This window comes from Grammomys surdaster, unplaced genomic scaffold (genome assembly GCF_004785775.1).
Source record: "Grammomys surdaster isolate TR1022 unplaced genomic scaffold, NIH_TR_1.0 259, whole genome shotgun sequence".
Taxonomy (NCBI): Eukaryota; Metazoa; Chordata; class Mammalia; order Rodentia; family Muridae; genus Grammomys; species Grammomys surdaster.
The window spans coordinates 1,148,772-1,153,634 of record NW_021604700.1 but is presented as its reverse complement, the minus strand read 5'-3'; the positions used below and the strand labels follow the sequence as shown (position 1 = coordinate 1,153,634).

General features: G+C 40.7%; 1 protein-coding gene across 1 annotated transcript in view; it reads left to right on the top strand.

Moving 5' to 3' along the window:
- Nucleotides 1-4,863, top strand: part of Hmcn1 (hemicentin 1) — a 402,633-nt gene that overhangs the window by 364,400 nt on the left and 33,370 nt on the right. The window lies entirely within an intron of this gene.

Genomic DNA, 4,863 nt, shown 5'->3' with positions numbered 1-4,863 from the left:
CCCTCCCTCCCTCCCTCCCTCCCTCCCTCCCTCTCTCTCTCTCTCTCACACACACACATGCGCACACGAGCATGCATCTCCCAGCTCCTCCTCTCCTTCTCCTCCTCCTCTCCTTCTCCTCCTCCTCTCCTACTCCTCCTCCTCTCCTTCTCCTCCTCCTCCTCTCCTTCTCCTCCTCCTCTCCTTCTCCTCCCCCTCTCCTTCTCCTCCTCTCCTTCTCCTCCTCCTCTCCTTCTCCTCCTCCTCCTCTCCTTCTCCTCCTCCTCTCCTTACTCCTCCCACATTAGCTCCTCCTACATATCACCCTTCCTGTTAAAATAAGACTTTTCTCTCAAAATACAATTAGAGCATAACTATACCAATTTGTATCAGTAAGGTACAAGATACACCTAATACCCAGTCCATCATTTTGTTGACTAACCAGAACCTCTGTCATCTCTCCTAAGTAAAAGACTTAGTTCTGAACCTGGCTTTTTTCTTGGCTTTAGAATGAATGTCAGCTGAAAATCATCCTCTCAAATCTTTTCTCTCAAAGTAAATAGCTGAGATTGGCTCTGAGACTATAAGTCTTCAACCCTGTCAGAAATCCAGAATGACTGAATTAACTGAAATTATGGGAAACACAAAGCATAGCTTCTAAAACTTAGCCAATTTATAGAGACTGTTGAACACCAGGACAGTCCCTATACTACAAAACGTTGGAGCATTCGATCTTAGGCCTTCTGGCCCAAGATCATCTGACAGACCTAATGATGCAGAATTATTAAGGGCTGATTACTCTGTCTTGGCAGATATAATCAGTCAACTATTCTATAAATGTTTCTTTTTCTGGACAGTAATTTGTCTGTAGATGAAAAGAGGCAATTCTTGCCTAGAGGCTGTCTCACCACACTGGAATAACTCCAAAGATGCTCAATTTCTTCTTAGAATCCAAGACATGAATCAAAATGAACATTAATACAGAAATGTTTGTAATGTCAATTCTGTGGACTTCTGACATTTTGAAAACCAACTATCCATGTAAGGCAATCTGGGCTGTTGTCTGTTAACTCCTCTCAGCTATTTCTAAATAAAATAGAGAAAACACCCTAACAATAAACTCAGAGCCATGAATTTGCTATAGGCCCTCAACTCACAGGCTAATCATCTTGAAACAGTTAAAAGAATTAAAGAAGGACTGGGTCTAAGTCTTGTATTCCTAAATGTGTTATATAGGCACAATGCCTATGAGAGTAACAATATTAATCTCACTTTTATATCAATAAGAAACTCGTACCAATGAAAACCTTAAATTTAAAATCAAAGTAAATTTTGTACCATTTAAGGAATTATAACTTCAGCTTAATAACAATTATACAGATTGCTATCAATAGGTTATAGCTATGCAATAAATCCTAGCTATTCCTCCCTGATCCAACGAAACCACTACTTTTCCCTAGAAAGACAACCCAATATTTACCACTTCAGTCCCCAAGCCCAGGGAATAGGGGTGCCGACTCTTCATTAACTTCTTCAAGCTGGTTACGGGTGTTGAGATATTAGAAGAGGGGCAGGGGGAAGAGTAAAGTGATAAGCCTCTGAGTCTGTGTCTTCACTGCATGCAGCTGAAATTCCAGGACATCAGAGGTTTGAGAAGGTCTTCTCAGCTTGCTTGATGAGTAGATACACCAAGGCTGTGTATTCTGCAATATACAATTCTCAAAACAAATTTTAGTATCAAGATAATTTTTGTTTGAATTCTGGAGTCTAGTCTTCTGGCGGCCTGCCTCTGTCATGTCTAATCCATATAATTCTGGGAGTTTCTATGAGGGTGTGCTCCCACCATCTTCCCATTCCTGCCTCCCTGCTCTCGAATTCCCCAACACTAGGGAATCAAATCTTTCAGGCACCAAGGCCCTCCACTTCCACTGTGCCTGACAAGGCCACCCTCAACTACCTATACAGGGGGAGCCATGAGTCCCTCCCTTTGTCTTCTCGGGCTGGAGGTTTTAGAATGGCTACTCCAGCTTGTTTCTTAGGACCATTTGCTTGAAAAATTGTTTTCCAGCCTTTTACTCTAAGGTAGTATCTGTCTTTGTCACTGAGGTGAGTTTCCTGTGTGCAGCAAAATGCTGGGTACTGTTTACTTATCCAGTTCATGAGCCTATGTCTTTTTATTGGAGAATTGAGTCCATTGATGTTAAGAGATATTAAGGAACAATGATCGTTGCTTCCTGTTATTTTTGTTATTAGAGGTGGAATTATCTTTGTGTGGCTATCTTCTTTAGGATTTGCTGGAAGAGGATTAATTTCTTGCTCTTTCTAGGGTATAATTTCCCTCCTTGTATTGGAGCTTTCCTGCTATTATCCTTTGTAATGCTGGGTTTGTGGAAAGATATTGTGTAAGTTTGGTTTTGTCATGGAATATCTTGGTTTCTCCATGTATGGTAATTGAGAGTTTTGCTGGGTATAGTAGCCTTGGCTGGCATTTGTGTTCTCTTAGGGTCTGTATGACATCTGTCCAGGATCTTCTCTCTTTTATAGTATCTGTTGAGAAGTCTGGTATAATTCTGATAGGTCTGCCTTTATCTGTTACTTGACCTTTTTCCCTTACTGCATTTAATATTCTTTCTTTGTTTTGTGCATTTGGTGTTTTGATTACTATGTGACAGGAGGTATTTCTTTTCTGGCCTAGTCTATTTGGCATTCTGTAGGCTTCTTGTATGTTTATGGACATACAAGTTAGGGAAGTTTTCTTCTATAATTTTTTTTGAAGATATTTATTGGCCCTTTAAGTTGGGAATCTTCTCTCTCATCTATACCTATTATCCTTAAGTTTGGTCTTCACATTGTGTCCTGAATTTCCTGGACATTTTGTGTTAAGAACTTTTTGTATTTTGCGTTTTCTTTGACAGTTGTGTCAATATTTTCTATGGTATCTTCTGCACCTGAGATTCTCTCTTCTATCTCTTGTGTTCTGTTGGTGATGCTTACATCTATGACTCCTGATTTTTTTCCTAGGTTTTCCATCTCCATGGTAGTCTCCCTTTGTGATTTCTTTATTGTTTCTACTTCCATTTTTATGTCCTGGATGATATTGTTCAATTCCTTCACCCGTTTGGTTGTGTTCTCTTATAATTCTTTAAGGGATTTTTGTGTTTCCTCTTTAAGGACTTCTATCTGTTTACCTGTGTTCTCCTCAAATTCTTTGAGAACGTTATTTATGTCCTTTTTAAAGTCCTCTATCATCATCATTAGAAGTGGTTTTAGAGCTGGCTCTTGCTTTCCTGGTGATATAGGGAGTTCAGGACTTTCTAATGTGAGAGAACTAGGTTCTGATGATGCCAAGTACCCTGGGTTGCTGATGCTTATGTTCTTGCACTTGCCTTCCACCATCTGGATCTCCTTAGTGCTACCTGCCCTATTTCTGACTGGAGCCTGTCTTTCTATTATCTTGGTTGTTTCAGAACTGTGTGGGGTGGGTGTTACTACTGGGGTTAGAGCTGGGGCCCAAGATCTGCTCAGTGCTCGGGCCCAGACCAGCAGGAACCAGTGCTCTGGGCCAGGAGTGAATTCCTGGGTCCCAGTGGGTCCCAGTTACTCCCTGTTTGGGGCAGGTGTTGCTGTCTCCTTACCTAAGATACTGCCCAGGTTAGAGCTCCTGGGAGGCCCGCTTCTTCTTGGATTTGTGAGATTGGGTGCAGAGCTGCCACCCGGGATCTTCTCAGTGCTCAGGCCCAGACCAGAAGTACATCATGAAGGGTTTAAAGATACCTTCCTGGAGCAAGAAAATAGTTCTTGCTTCAAGTAATATGTCTCCTTGTCCACATAGACAGAGCTTCCCAGAGTTGCACAAGATTTTCAGGAAGCCAACCAGGTAGCCAGATTGTGGAAACATCTGTTTCAGTGCTGGGACTCAAGCTCCTCAATTAAAATAGAAGCCATGCTTGTCAATAATCATCCACAAACTTGAAATTAGCAATGCTGCCCACCAGGTCTCTCTTTCCTCTGCTTAGGACCAAGAAGAGAGGAACTTCTCATATTTTTCCTTTAATCAGATTGTTTTGGTATGAATTTTACAATGCTCTCAAGAATTGTAATATAGTTATCAATTTTCCTAAGTTGATTATTATCTGATAGATACATACAATAAAGAATGTTCTAGCTGTATCTCAAAACTTCTGAGACCCCATCTCCATAGGAAGTAGTGCATGCATACATATATACATACATACATACATACATACATACAACACACTCACACACACACACACACACACACATACAATGATTTAGAGTGGACAATATATCACATTTATTCTGGCAGTGACCTGTGAGAGGAATTAAATGGTATTTTGTTTGGTGAGAGCTTTCCCTGTTTTACACATAGAAGCAGTAGCTAAAAGAACACAGGTTTGTATTTTTAACAGTAATGACCAGTTCTATAGTAGATATGCTTGATTGTATTCCTCTTCTCTAAGTTTGTGGGTAGCCCTGAGCAGCATGCCCCAAGGCCTCTGCCCTCAGCCTTGGCCTCTGGTAACCTCTGCCCTGCTGTGTCTGCTTCCATGTTGCATTTCCCCATAACTGTACATTATTCTTCAATGATAACAGAATAGGTTTTAAGTATTGTCACTGTGAAAACAGTAGGTGATGAGGTAGGTGACGAATATACTAACTGGATAATTTCACCGTTCCCTTGACATATACATATTTTAAAACAACACATCCACATTGAAAATACACACAATTTTAAGTTAGCAATTTAAGTGAAGAAATAAGTCTCTACTCCAAAACGTGTTTTAAAGCCAAGAAGATACTATGTTTCAGTCCTCAGTCTCTCTCTCTCTCTCTCTCTCTCTCTCTCTCTCTCTCTCTCTCTCT